Source organism: Watersipora subatra, chromosome 7 (assembly GCF_963576615.1).
Source record: "Watersipora subatra chromosome 7, tzWatSuba1.1, whole genome shotgun sequence".
NCBI classification, from domain to species: domain Eukaryota; kingdom Metazoa; phylum Bryozoa; class Gymnolaemata; order Cheilostomatida; family Watersiporidae; genus Watersipora; species Watersipora subatra.
The window spans coordinates 56,684,252-56,701,091 of NC_088714.1; the positions used below are offsets into that span (position 1 = coordinate 56,684,252).

Here is a 16,840-nt window from a genome sequence, read left to right on the forward strand (position 1 = left end):
TGTGTAGTGGTCTCATTATACAATACGGTCCCTGAAATGATGAAGTACTAGTGCAGCAGCACCTGTCATGAAAGAAAATATAGATCGATCCGTATTTGACAGCCAATCATCATCACCAAAGTGGTGCACATCGCATACGCTGTCAAGGACGCTCTAAAACCTATCAAGAAAGTTTTGACAGCTGCAACCCTTCCCCATGCATCACCATTGCTTCTAAAATAATATAGACTATGATGCACATCTTTACTGAATAATCGCGGAGAAGACAATGCTGATATGTGCGGATATAAAGTGTACCAGCCATACATTTAAAATACCTGCTTCATGTGACCACTAATATAGGCTATAGCACAGAAATGTTTAAACCAAAGAAAACTTTGCTATAATCTGTTTAGCAAGCTGCAAGGAGCTGCTACCAAATTAGACAAAATTAATAGATTAAAAAGGATAACTAGAGGGATGCATGATAAACCTAAAACTACCAAATTTGTGTTGTTTTGACCCAGACAATGAAAACTTCACTTGTAAGGTTGCATTGAAAAAAAGTGTTGTTAGTGTGTAAGATATTTATAAATTATCAGATGCAATAATAAGACCAACGTTGAAGCTAAAGCTTACTGTAAAAATGCATACAATTGAGATTTTAATCGAAAAATTTGCATTCAATTTGTAACGTGACCTTATGATACCAACACTGTACAACAGTCCACGCTGTACTAATCACCTTAAGGAGATCATATATAAACAGATTCTTGATGAATTTTGCCATTTGTTTTAAACTAGCTAATAACCTAGCAATAAACGTGATAACTAAGCAGGTTTTACTGCTACTCCAATTTAATCCTTGCAACTTAATTTGTTGTTGGTAATTATTTAACCTATTCTTGACCTATTTTCACATCAGTAACCAAATCCTGCAAGTAAACAACATTCCAACAGCTTCATAAAGTGCCAAAATTATAAGGTGTTTATTTCATAGTTACTTTACCACAGAATCACATCATTAATTCCTCGATATAATTCTCACAGGTTTCACACCAACCACAACATGTTTTATATGATTCATTGCCAAAACAAATAATATCAAACAGATTTATATAACAAAATGACTTACATTTTTTTTCCAAACATAAAGTCAGCTAGTACTAAAGTGTTAGTAGTAAGTAAAGCTAGTACTGACAGTAGAACAATTTCAATGCACTTTGATGCCCTTTTACCTACTTGCTATGCTGTCTGCTGACTCAGTATATTACATTTTCCAAGATATGAGTGAGTGTTCAAATCTGCTTCAAAAAAATTCAATTACAAAGTAAACAAGCAATGTGTGATTATGATAATTGCATAAATTAAACTTTATTCAAGAAAACAATGACTTGGACTAAATATTTCATGATAAATGTATTTAATATTTGTCAAGAAATATATATTTTTTAAATAAAACAATATATTTGTATTTGCTGCATATATACCTGTATATATACATTTATGGCACATATACATCTACGTACATGTATATATATACATATATATATTTATTTATATATATATACATATATATACATTGTATATATATATATATATATGTATATATATATATATATATATATATACATGTATGTATATGCATATATATATACATGCTGGTGCACCTGAAGAGTGCTACAGCACGAAACAGACCAGTCGTGACCCCAGAGTAACACATCAATCTAGAAGAAAGATAAGTAATATTAACCTATTCCAACACTCTAGTTAGTTATAACACTTCACATTTTTTAGAGCGTAGAGTGGTGTTGCTAGTAGGCCTGACCACTTATCTATTATATATATATATATATTTTTTTTTTATATATAAAAAAATATATATAATTTGCGTTTAAAAAACATCTATCAAACACTGCTCTTCAAAAAACTGTGAGTTGTTCTGTTAAGTCACCATATTATAAACTAGCATATTTTTATTAAATAGGTCACTGAGCCAAATAATTAATGGTGGTAGTGTGCTAATAAGAGCTATTTTTCTTATCGAACAATTAATATATTTTTATCATATAATACTGGGTCATCTTTAATAAGAATACTTTCCAGTTTCTAGACTCCCCACTTGTTTACTACATGCATGAACGGTCGGTGGCCAATACGAAATATTATATAGTTGTGAAAGATTTTGCTATTTGACGGTAAGTGGCTGATATTAAACTCCCATCTCATCACTGTTTTTTATACAACTTGGGAGTATCAGATTTGAAACAGTTTTTAGGCTCATTATACAAATTGTAAGGTAGCATGAGATTTCTGTGTACCTATTTTTAATAAAATGTAGAGTATAATTTTAGTTTAGTTTTAATCATCAAAATGCGGTCAAACAGTATCAAAGGCATAGAGCAAGTAAATGGTGACTTTTAATTCCAAAGGTTTGTTACAACAAACCTTAATGCATATTTGCACAAATAGCCTAGTGAAGTTATTGAAAGAATTGGCTTCCCTCAGAATAGAAACTATTCCTAACCTGTTAAAGTTGGCAAAACATTCAATGACAAAAACGATAACTGAAATATTCGAATTTGACACAAGTTTCTGCCATGGCAAAAGCTTTCTTACAGCCTTAAAGCATTTATGCACCAAACTAAAATTATGAGAGTAATCCTACCAACCTTGAAGCTTGACTGTTTGGTTAGTGAAAGATGACAACTCCTAAATGATGTGATTAAAATGTAATTGTATCGGGGCCTGATGATCTCAGCATTGTGTTCAAACACTGCTAGTTTTCTATAGCATAGAATAGTTTATATAACAAAAATTAATTTAGTGTCACTATTAAAATTCTCCTGCATCATTTGGTTATTGATAATTGTGGCAATGTTTGGCAAGCATCATTTTGCTTTAAGCTGTAAGAAAAGATGAAAATTCCCATTTACATCTTTTCGGTTTTGAAATTATTCTGTAAATATGCTAATTAGGCATTGTTTCTCTCGCAAAAGCTAAGTTTGATATAAAACTCTTAATTAAAAATAGTTTTGTGTTCTGTTTACAGAATAAAGACATAAAAATGAAATCACCGACATTACAAATAAAATTGTTATAGCTATGCAACTACTATGGTATAATTAGAGCATCACAACTGGCTGTGCACTATCAATGCTCAAATTTTTGTTAACTGTTAGCCTCATCTGCTGTGGATATATAGACCAGTGCTAATTTGCTTAGCCTATAGCTACTCTACCTGCCGGTAATTTATCATAATAGTTTCCCACAAAAAAAACATTTAAGAGCAACATGGGTTGGAGGAAAATTTCAATGTTTTGGTTACCATTGGCAACAGAACGTTTAAATATTGTTAAAAAACTGTAAAAACTATGTCACAAAGTGGCTAAATAAATGAAGTCAATAAGAGTTAAGCATGCAGAGTAGATCTGAAGATTAACACTCTATCAATTTACATGTCCTACGCTGATGGTTAAAAATTACCCTTTATTTATTATTATGAAGATACTACCTAGAAGTGTTGCCTTTTAGATATTGTCTTATTATTGGTTGGTTTTTACTAAATCAGACTTCGGTGAGTCTTATAAAACCTTTAGTAAATGTATGCTATTGAATTAATTCTAATTTGAAAACTTTTTTTATGTTTAACAGAGAATACTTCTCTATATGTCTATCTGAAACTACCTAATCTGAAGTAAAAACCAACAAATAAAACATGCATGATTGGGCTGGTTTCACTGTATCACGATGTACACGCTGCAATGGTTAAATTTAATAATTCTTGGTTAAATAGAGAGGATTTGGACACACTAAACAACCAAGCCACATTTAGGCAAAATATTTTTGTCCTGGTAATTTAATGAAATCAAAAGCAAAAATATGGGGTGAAAAACAGATATCCATTTTAATTTAATTTTAATTAGGTTATCATTATTCAACTAAAGTTGTACTGATATACACAGAAATATAAAAAATGGAAAACCGTATTAAAATCATCAAACTTGATTGGGTAAGATAGGCGACTTCACTATTGTTCTGCTAATTCTCCAGGTAAAATTTTTTTAAACCTGCATAAAATCTTAAAAACTTCATTCGTCAAAACTGTCACGGAGCTGTGATGAACTCAGCCAGAGGGTCTGCTGCTAAAGGTATACAGTTTATAAGACAAGCTTTTAAACTAAGTCAATAATTTCATTACCTTAAAGGTTTCATAAATTATTCATTATCTATAATTTGAATGTAATCGTAACTGTTGAGAAAATCAAGAATAATTGAGCTTTTCTTTTAAAATTCAAAAATATATAAAACTGATAAAATATATAAAATAGATAAAACTTTAACTGCAAACTGATCAGATAAAATTTCTGTGCTTCTTAGTATTTCTATTATACTGCTGTTTCTGTATGACAGCCATTAAATGATTTGAAAGACCATAAACCCTTTAGCAAAAAAAATTATTAAAAATAATTAACATGGCAGCTGCTACAAAGTTTTGTTCTAGTTTTTCAATCATAAAAAGTGTTTTGTAAAGTTGCTTTGAAACTTTCCGAACGATCATCCAACTTTTGGTATGAGAGAAAGAAACACAAACTGATGGCATCTCATAAAACTTTACTTACAGAACGAGCTTCAGAGGTGTTAGTAACCGCGACTTGTTGTTACTTACAAGATTCTGACTTGTTTTAATGGCACTAATCCAGAGTAAACTCTAGGGCAAGTTTATTTTTATATAGGTTAGTACCAGCAAATTTTAAATACTTGTAGAATAGCTGTATTATTCTTTAGTCATAGCAAGTGATTAGTTTAATAATTACTAGGCAGCTGCCGGTTATGTATATGTAAAAAATATCATATTTCTGAAATTTGTGAATTAAGAAAATCTTTCTGATTTGATCTCAAAAATAGACTATAAAATCCTTATATTTAAACAAGAAAACTGCTTTATGATAAACTGAATATGCTGAAAGGAACTGCTGCTAAATCAGATCAGTTATTGGTGCATGGGTAGGTCTAAAGGTACTGACTTTGGTATTTGTTGACCCAGAAAAATAATTGGCTCAGACGATCACGAGACATCCACGATCACATATTTTAAGTTAGCAGCACATATGAGCATATAAAAATCTGTCACAAATCAGTATTTATCTGTTTGTTCTTAGTTGGAAAACCTGGCACTTCTGCATGTTTTTAGTTTTTTAAACCAAGATAACCATTCTATTTGCTTATCATCAAAAACACTAAGTCATTCTCACATTTGAATGTAGAAAAATTTCGATCCTTCAAGAATATTGAAAGGAACAGTTGTCAAATTTGGCCTAGATGGAACCTGGAATAAGATGAAATCAGTGATAATACTAAACTTAATCGGCTTGTCATCAATGAGCCAAAAAATAAATATTGAGGCAGCTTTATATTTTATATTGAATGCGTATATAAGCGTATGACAATTCTTCCTAGCTATCTGATTTTGCTAATCCAATTCAAAAACTTTACACCACATGATGTAATTCTTTAGGAAAGTAGTAACAAAATGGCTTCACCGAAATATAAAATATTTTGACAGACTTATTTTATTTCTACTTCACCACAAAAATGTGTTATCGCTCCATAAATCAATCTATATAATTTCAAAGTCTTACACCCACATAACATAAATCTCAAGATTTAAGTTTTAAAGTTATTGAAAAGGCAAAAGACAGCTAGGCTCAAAGCCAATGAAAGCCATTTTGACTGCCCGGCTGTTCTGATGCCAAGAAGACAGCCCGACCTCTCTGAGCTGCTATAGACTCAGGTAGGACTTGTCAGACCGAAATAAGAGGAGACTAAGTTGGTCGTCCACCCGTCACTGGTGGAGGGCCAGTTCAGTTCTTTGCACATCCGTGGCACTGGTGGCAGGCCTGGTAAAGTCTCTACTAGCCACTGACTAGTAAGGTCAGCAAGGTTGACCACTTGGAGGAACGTCTAACGAAATACTGACTGCATGGCTTCCAAGCTGTCAACATGATGGACCTACCTGCTACCAAATCAGCATTGATTGAATATGGCCTGCTATCAAGTTTGTTAAGTTTAGACATTGGAGTTATGTTCTTATTATCGATATCTGTTGTGTTATTTTATAGCGTGTATATGTGCGCACTGATATCAAGGAGAAGTGCGTTGACTTCTAGATTGTTCTGCTTTTTTTAGTGTTTAAATGCAAGCATGGCAAGTTGTACCTTGTATGGCCAGAACAAAAATAAAATACGTTAAAAACTTCTAGCTCCAAATCGTCATTATATAGAACATAACAGATTTGTCAGTAAAAAGGTCAATCTACTAACAGGCCGCCACTAAATAGACCCCCTGCTACCAAGTATATTTACTATTTAACGAGCCCAACAAGCAGATGTTGGCAGAACTCAAGAAAGCCTTGCAAAGGTCAGCTATTTATTTTATATTCATACAAATATGTTTATTGCCTTTTATACTCTAAGCGGTTTTGTTTAATGTGGAGTAGTAAAAGGTACCATCTGATTTTTTATGCTACCAATCTAAAACAATTTCATTGAAGTTTCAAAAACATTTAAAACTTGTTGCTAAAGATAAAAAACTGTTCGAATAACTTTTAAAGTTTTTTCAAAGAGGTTTTTAGATTTCTTAAAATTTCACCACAGTTGTGAGTTACCCTATTGAGAATTACAGATAATTGTTATTCTTTTTATTGTTCCAGTTTAGATATTTTTTGCTCTATCATTAGGAAACAAATTTACATAGGCAAAATATTTTGCTTTGCCATTTTAATGGTGAAATATTAAAAAAAAAAAATTTTTTGTAGTTTTTTCAATCACTCATTAGTTCCAGTCATTAAATTACTAGTAAAGTTATAGGGTAACCACTAGTTTACTTATTTTATGCAACCGTTACCTAGTTTAAAAGAAATGTTTTTCCTAACTGAGGATATTATTGCCCTTCTGAAAGATTGCAACTTTCAGCTTTTTGCTAGTACCAACTAACAATGACCGTAAAGCAGCTTCAAACCTACCTCTTTAACCAATCACTAACAGATCTGTTGGCTGACCAATAAAACTAGGTCTTTCACATAAGTAAAACTGGTTTTGTACTCTATAATGCTAGTAATTGTCAATTTTAATTAAAGCTATACAGTATGCCGACACCACACTATGCTTAATGTTACCTGCCACCTACATGTATACATGCATACAAACATACGATCTCGTTGAACAAAGAAATAAATTATATTTCTTACTTGTAAAACAGATAATTAGATTAAAGTTAAAGCAAAGCATAAATTTTTGGTTTCTTTAGTATTAAGCGTAAACAATTTGACTGAGTTAAATTGAAAACTGTATCTAAAAGCAAATGAGAGTTGTGAACATCTATATTTCTATTCATTATGTCTCTACTTAAAATTGCACTATAATAGCAAACATGCAGTGTAAGAATAAAAAATTAGACATAAAATTTAACATCTAAAATTGTAACATCATTTAAATAAACTGCCTACTTAATGGAGTGATTTTATCACAAAATTTAGATACGCAAACTGTTTTTGTCACAAATGGATTTATACCACATATACTGATAAGCAAGTTTTTACCATGTACCTATATATCATTTTAAGAATATGCAACATTGTATTGAAAAAGAGTGTGTCATTGGTGTATGGGATGTTTATACACTACATTTGATAAGAGCTTATGGTAGCTATGGAAACACTTTAATTAACGCAACAATATAGACCATAGAAATATTTTTGATTTAACATTTTTAAAGCGATGCATAATATAGCATTTAACAATCTTTCATAAGTATGTTCTCTTGCAACTCAAACTTAATGTTTGCCACTGAGTTTGGTATCGCTAACTATTTAGTCCCTTTTAACCTATCTTCACTGCAGTGACCTAATTATGAAGTTGACTAACATTCCAATATCTTCATTAGAGAAATAAAGATTATAAAATGGTGATTTCGTTGGTACTTTACCACATAATCACACTAAAAACTGTTCTATATAACTCTAAAAGATTTTACAGCTGCCACAACATGTTTTAAACAACTTCACTGCCAAAACCAAAAACCTTGAACAGTTGCATACAAGGGAGTTACTTACAGTGTACATTCTTTGCTTGAATTAAAATGAATTTTAAATAAAAGCGAACAAGTTGCTTAACTTTTAACCTGTAGACGCGGTGGAAGAAAAACCTTAAAAGTTGTTAGAGTTTAGCACATTCTTGGTTTGTTAAAAACTGCACTGCTGGAAGTTTCAAACCTGTGGTATCTTTTCTTTCAACTGGTTTAAGTTTGTTCTATTATGTCAGTTTGTGTAATCAAATTTGCGTTGCCTGAGATTTTGGTGTCAATAGTTTTTGACGGATTTGTCTTGTTTGGTTTAGCAGCCCCAAGTAACACATTTTAGTAATGGGAAGCATGATGCTGCTTAAAGAAAGAACTCCTGTCATACTGATGCCGTTATATCCACACCCATATTTTAACTGTTAGAGCAGGCTAATATGAAGAGTAACACAATTTTTGTTCTGTTTTGTAGCTCTGGGAGCTCTTTGAGTTTATAAAGCAATTGCACTAAAACTTAAATCTTTAAGCCTTCCTTCTTAGGAAAATAACAAGCTCTGGCATTAAATGATTTATAGGACATTAACTTTACTCATGCCATCACTACAGTCCTCGTTTAGTTATAGTTCTATTTCTTGAAGAATAAGGTTGTCGATCTCAGTATGACGCATTCATTAACGTTCAATGAGTCTTTTGAGAAAGAAAGAACTTTCCTACCGGAGAAGGAACTTGGTTTTGAGTTAACAACCAACTTTTCAAGCAACAGTTCAGAACACGAGTGTGGCTGCTATTTGTTAACAGACACTGGATATCATGCTATCATTGGACTTATGATTCTACAATCAACATTGGGAGTAGTACTTAATATAATTACTATACTAGCTATCAGCTTTGGTAAAAAGACCGGAAAAAAAATTAAGATGCAGCTGATAAACCTTGCTGTTGCTGACTGTCTGATGGCTTTGTTTGTTGTTCCTGGTTACACTTATGTCTTTGAATTATTTCTATCAATGAGCTTGCAGTGTAAACTATTTTTCTTTACTTATTACGCAACATTGCATGCTGGACTAATTTGTAATGCTGTCATAAGTATTGAAAGAACATTTATTTTAATATTTCCCATGTATGAAAAGCGTTATAGAAGAGCATATAAAGTATGTCTGATAGTATTTATTTGGCTGTGTACAGCTTTACCAGAAATACAAGAACTATTGCATAAGGAGTTGGTTATGTTTCATGAAGACGACAGTAGCTATTCTAGATGTGCTAGAGTAGATTTGATCCGAAAGCAAACTTCATTTTTACTAGTATGGTTTGCATTACCAGTTTCTGTTATTTTCATCTCTTATACAGCCATTATTGTAAAGTTATTATTAAGAAGACACAGCAGTATAGTACAGAACAGTTCAAGGGAACAAAAAGCAGCATCTCAACAGGTCGGTAACATTGAAGCTATGTTTCGATTTTCAGAATGTGTTGTAGTTTTCCTTCTTTTTCTGCAGTTTATTTGTACATTTTTTAACACTAAAATTGAAACTCTGATTAATTTTGTCTAAAATTCATTAGACATTAGAATTTATTGCAGAGCAGTATTTTTAGAAATTTTATTTTATAGATTTATGTACATGCTTCTTAAACTTTCAGCTATGTAAGTTGACAGCCCTTTACATATCAGTTGTAAAGGTTTTTTGAGCATTTAGCATAAAATTGTAACTTCCCAAACTTTTTGGACACGGTCATTCTGCTTTTTTGCAAAGCTAATTGCAAAAAAATCACACTAAAATTTTTTTTTTATTTAGTTTGGTCATTTAGATTTTCACTTGTTACCTTTTAATAGTTCAAATAATTAGGATGCTCAAAATAAAAATATAACTTACTGTTGGCAATTTCACTACTAGTTCCTTGTTCTGTAGTATCAAGAACAATGACCTTATAAAATAGAGCCTCAGCATTATTATCAGACTAGTGACCTTAGAATTGATTAGTAAAATTTGTGGCTCATAAAAAAGAACAAGAGTATCTATGATACCCAAAAAGTAGAAAACTTTCTATTTTAAACCTGTAAAATATTATTGGCATAACTTACATTTATGTTGCATCTAACTGAGTTATCTAACATAACCTGTTTAACTGCATCTAAATATACATAATTTAAATATGAAATGACTAGCCAAATACCGCTGAGCGAGTAAGAAAAAGTTTCTGTGCACAGAAAATTTATTTTCAATAAACATATACAACTAATCGCTAGGAACTAATTCCCTATTCTAATTTTTAAATTAAAGTATTTGTTTATTTTTGTGTGTGCTATAAGTTTAATTAGTTTTATATTTGAACTTATAACATTCAACTAATTTGTTTATACTTTAATATATTATACATACATGAAGTTTAAAATATTATATATATATTAAAATATATATAATATGCCCCCACAACTAAACACGAGCAAAGCGATTGGTTGGGTGATTTATGATAAATGCACATGTGCGCACAACTCCCAAAAATTATTCATTAACAGCCATCGCAAACCCTTGTACTGAAATCTCATCAACAAATTTAACCATTTTTGTGTAGAGTCGTTTAAATATAATAGCAATACAAAACACATATAAACCTTTTTAAATATGTTACCAAGCCCTTGAAAAGATACTGCAAAACCCTAAAACTAAGCCATCTGATCGGATTATGCATAAATAGACAGATTAATTCGGCCTTGAATCGAAATAAAAAATTTACAAGCCTTTTGTAATTAAAGTTAAGACTGGCATATGAAACGCTGATAAAGCCGTGCGACAGAGAGTAGAAATATTAAGTCGCCAGCATTTTACGAGAAAAACGTGGACATTTCACCAGTGTATAGCATTGTTTAATTGCCGAAGGTTTGTGTAATTAACATAGACTGTTTGAGGCGTAGACCGATTTAAGGGTACAAAAATGTGGTACACAGTTTATCAGCCTACGCATTTTGTCTAATTACCAAAGGTTTTTCAAATTATCTAGAACATTAACCGGATTTCTTTACATTTTATCTAAAAGCTAGGGCCGAATAACAATGCCCCTTTGTGACAATAATATTTCTCTATTTCATTCCAGTTTGCAGAAAACTTCCAGACCCGTAAATGCTAATGCTTGCTTTTTGTTACATATCGCTGTCAAAACTGTTCTACATTCACAACACAACCAACTTTCAAACTGTATATTACGTGGCAGCTTGTCGTTTTACTTTTAATATTGCATTTCAGAGATATAATAAACATATTTCTTTATTGCTGTTGTTAGTTAAATTATGTACAGTAGGTTTGGTCTACAGCTTGAATTAATACTTATTTTATTGTTGTAAAACATAGGTTTGAGATAGTAGTAGATTAGGTCTGAGTTTTATACAACCTTTTGTTTTGCATATTGACCTTTTGAATTTCATTTCAAAACAACTTGACAACTACCATGAACATACAACCTCCCAGAACACAACGTCGTCGCATTGGCCGTCCACGTGTCTCCCAATTATTACGGAGGAGGAGAAATAGAAGGTCCTCACAGCAATCACCAACATCAAATGCTAATTTTCAACAACACGCTACTCAAAATAGTAACAACAACTCATCTGATTCAGAGAATTCTTTAGTAGGTGTTGAAGGCAAAGCCTACAACATATAACTAAAGAATTCTACTTTTGTAGAATTCTGACCTTTTGGAACTACTTTTTCAACAAGCAGCAGTACCCTTTCTTTTTTCCATTATTACTTTGGTTGTGGACTGTATGACAGGGGAATTTCTAGTTATAGCAATGTGAGGAAGTCTTTCTTCTAGTAAATTAGTTTAAGCGTGCTCCTGAAGCGTGAAATTTGGGCATTTTAACCAATCCCTATTAAGGAGTAATGGGTGTAATTAGTATGCACACAGTAATTTCTTGGCATGGCAAGTAGGCCGTGAAAGCCGGTCTGCAAAACCAGGTTTTCTGAGTTCAATCCTATTGTGAAGAGTTTTTGTTTTGATCAAACTCTCTCGCGCTAACCGGACACACAAACAACAGACAGCAAACAAACACTAAGGTTTATTGATATAGGCTAGGGAGGAATTCACAAAATAATAATCTGGAAATAAAAGTAATAGATCGAAAAATATTATCAATAAACCACAAAAATAAATTTTGTTTGTCTCCAATGCTCCCATAAATAATGAGTAGCTACATTTATTTCCATATCATTCAGTGACCAAGCAGTCTTATGGTTCTTTGGTGCTATTCAAACGTGATCCATATGGCAAATTACACTTTAATTGAAAAAAGGAAGCGAGCTATCTTTCAGTTGAAAAATATTATTTCCATATCTTTTAACATTGTTTTAACATTTTAAGCCAACTTTCAGGCATATTTTGATTACATCAGGACATGTTGTAGGTGTTAATTATGCTGGCGGCTGATGCACTGCTGACTCTTCTTACCTGGCTGCCTTATAACATACTTACAGCATTTGACTTTCCTGTGTTTTATGAAGAAAATTATCAAGCATTCACAATACTTGGAGCAACTCTTTATTTATTAATGGGCACCAATGCTTTCTCTACTCCAGTTGTGTATTTCATCTTCAGCAAGAATTTCAGGGTGAGTCAATGGTCATAACTTGCCAAACAAATTATCTGTAAACTTTAGGCTTGTAATAAACAAAGTGTCATTACCTACTTAAAAATTCCAAAAGCACTTTCCTTAGGGTGTGTAATGGAAAACACAAAATACAAGTTTCCAACTGCTTGTAATATAAGTTGCACTTTATGTAGAGAATTGAATATTGCTCAATCTGCATTTTGAGAGCTTAAAATCGTAAATAATGATTGTTTTGTGATTTTCTTTATTTAAAACTTTTACCGTTGAGATTAATAAAAGAACAGTAATCATGACAGCATAAAAGAATAAGCTTATAACATGTTTTCTTCTTTCATAATTTCATTCTATCAAATACGCTCTCCCTGTTGTCAAAATTTAACCCAAATTAGTCGCCAATAGTCAAAGAATACGATTTTATCTTTTTGGACAAATTGACTTTCTATCTTTGGAAATTTTTTTAGTTTTTTGATGCAACAGAGCAGTTCACTTGGTTATATTTAAACAGTTATTCGCGAAAATATTTTTAACTACATTATGAAGCCATTCGACCTCAGAAATAGTTATACATGTATATGTTTCACAGACAATCATTAGTTACATCAGATAGATATATATTATATGCTATGCTTGCACGTGTGCACACACCTATATAAATATATATTTGTATACATAAAATATATATATGCATCATTGCTGCTACTTACTCAGGCTGCTACTTCTGTCAACATAGTGTATATGTATATATACATATGTATACATGTATATATGTGTAAATATATGTATGTACGTATGTGCATAAAATGTATGTATGTATGTACGTACGTACGTACGTACATAAATATGTATGTACGTATGTACATATGTACATACGTATGTATGTATGTACGTATGTACGTACGTACATACGTACATATGTATGTATGTACTTATGTACGTACGTATGTATGTACATACGTACATATGTATGTACATACATGTATGTATGTACGTACATATGTATGTACGTATGTATGTACGTACATACGTACATATGTATGTATGTACATATGTACGTACGCATGTACGTATGTATGTATGTACGTACGTATGTACATATGTACGTATGTATGTACGTATGTACGTACGTATGTACGTACGTATGTATGTATGTACATACGTACGTATGTACATACATATGTATGTACGTATGTATGTATGTACGTATGCACGTATGTACGTATGTATGTACGTACATACGTACGTATGTACGTATGTATGTACGTATGTATGTACGTATGTATGTACGTACGTATGTATGTATGTACGTATGTATGTATGTATGTACGTAGGTATGTATGTATGTATGTATGTACATACGTATGTACGTACATACGTATGTATGTATGTACATACGTATGTACGTACATACGTATGTATGTATGTACATATGTATGTGCATATGTATGTACGTATGTATGTATGTACAAATGTACGTATGTATGTACGTACGTATGTACATATGTACGAACGTATGTATGTACATATGTATGTACGTATGTATGTACATATGTACGTAGGTACGTACGTATGTACGTATGTATGTACGAATGTGTGTATGTACGTATGTATGTACGTATGTATGTACGTATGTATGTACGTATGTATGTGCGTACGTATGTACGTATGTACATATGTACATATGTATGTACGTATGTATGTATGTACGTACGTATGTACGTATGTACGTATGTAGGTATGTATGTATGTACGTATGTATGTACGTATGTATGTACGTACATATGTATGTATGTATGTACGTACGTATGTACATACATACGTACATACATACGTAAGTATGTATGTATGTATGTATGTATGTACGTATGTATGTACGTATGTACATACGTACGTATGTACATACATACGTACGTATGTACATACGTATGTACATACGTACGTATGTACATACGTATGTACACATGTATGTATGTATGTATGTATGTATGTACGTATGTATGTACGTATGTATGTACGTATGTATGTACGTATGTATGTACATATGTATGTACATATGTATGTACGTATGTATGTACGTATGTATGTACATATGTATGTACGTATGTATGTACGTGTATATGTATGTATGTACGTATGTATGTACGTATGTATGTATGTACATATGTATGTATGTAGGTACATATGTATGTATGTACGTATGTATGTACGTACGTACGTACGTATGTACGTACGTATGTATGTACGTATGTATGTATGTATGTATGTATGTATGTATGTATGTACGTATGTATGTATATATGTATGTATGTATGTATGTACGTATGTATGTACGTATGTGCGTATGTACGTATGTACGTATGTATGTATGTACGTATGTATGTATGTACGTATGTACGTATGTATGAACGTATGTATGTATGTACGTACGTATGTATGTATGTACGTACATATGTATGTATGTATGTACGTATGTATGTATGAACGTATGTATGTACGTATGTACGTACGTACGTATGTACGTATGTATGTATGTATGTACGTACGTATGTACGTATGTATGTACGTATATACGTATGTATGTATATACGTATGTATGTACGCATGTACGTATGTATGTACGTACATATGTACGTACGTATGTACATATGTACATACGTATGTACATATGTATGTACGTATGTATGTACGTACGTATGTATGTACATATGTATGTCCGTATGTTTGTACATATTAATGTACATACATATGTATATACATTGTATATAACATACAGATTTAGCGATGTATGTAATACAGATTATTTGGCATATATATTAAATTTAACATTATTTATAATATAAATTAGATTATATATCGCAAATATATATACACTTATATACTCATGCTACAGACAGCGCTGTTTCGGCTATTGAAGCCTCATCAGTGCAGCTCAGAGCTTAGGCAAGGGACACAAATCCCATTACCGATGAGAGTTGACTTCCTGCCATAAAACAACTAGGTTGACTCACAGACTTTATGAAAGTCAATGTGCTGACACCGGAGTGCTCAAATCACAAAAGTGATGAGATTTGCACAAAGGCTAATAGTGCTGCACCTCTCACAGAGTGCTCAACCAAACTGAAATGAGGGAGCATATACTCATGCTACAGACAGTACTGTTTCGGCTATTGAAGCCTCATCAGTGCAGCTCAGAGCTTAGGCAAGCGACACAAATCCCATTACCGATGAGAGTCGACTTCCTGCCATGAAACAACTAGGTTGCTTCACAGACTTTATGAAAGTCAATGTTCTGACACCTATCATACACCTATATATATATAATATGTATATATATATACACGACTGTATTTTGTAGCATGATGTTACATTATTGTGTAAGCGAACATCAATAAAGACAAAATCAATTAAACATAAACGAAGAGTAGAGTTGATGGACTCGAAAGAAGATGCTAATCCAAAGAGTTCAAAGAGTTCAAAGAGCACTGGGTTGTCTGACAAAGCTCTTTAAGTGTTAAACAAAACTGCAGTGTACTGACAATTGATGAACACTATTTATGGTACTATATCTGCTACTCATATAATAATATAATAATGCATGTATAACAATACTGCTTTTGTGATCAAAATGTGAGTTTTTGATGTTGGATGGTGAGCATAAAAATGGAAATTTTTTCATATTGTCTCATAATTAGAACTGTTATTTTGCTTTGACCATATTTTTAGTTAGGTTATACAATGTATGTTGCTTGTAGCAGTTGAGAAATTACTGACTCTCTAGGTTGTACACCATTAAAAGCTGAAAATATAAAAAATTAAAAGCGGTAAGAACTTGCCAAAGAATCTACTCCATACACATGCTTTTTTTTCTCTGGCTGATCATATCACAGAACATACCAAAGTTTATAAAATCTAGATCAATTATTTAGTTGTTGTTTATGGTTATCTAAAAAATAAACTTGGAAAAAATTTAGCTGATTTAATCAAAAACTACGGCTTTGCCTTTATCGTTTGCAGTTGTTTGTGATGTTTGGGATTGTGTGATTGCTAATATGTGTCAAGATTAAAATCGACATAACTTCATGATAGTTAAATTCTCAGCTCATGCTAAATCGCCATTACAATGTGTAAAAAGCAAAAACACTGTCAGAATATTGAAATGTAATGTTGCAACTTGGATGCATTAGC

General features: G+C 32.0%; 1 long non-coding RNA gene across 1 annotated transcript; it reads left to right on the plus strand.

Moving 5' to 3' along the window:
- Positions 1–9,407: 9,407 nt before the first annotated feature.
- Positions 9,408–16,034, plus strand: LOC137400194 (uncharacterized). Its single transcript, XR_010979230.1, has 3 exons — positions 9,408–9,488; positions 12,552–12,658; positions 16,011–16,034. It is a non-coding gene; the product is annotated as an uncharacterized lncRNA (long non-coding RNA).
- The last annotated feature ends 806 nt before the right edge of the window (positions 16,035–16,840 follow it).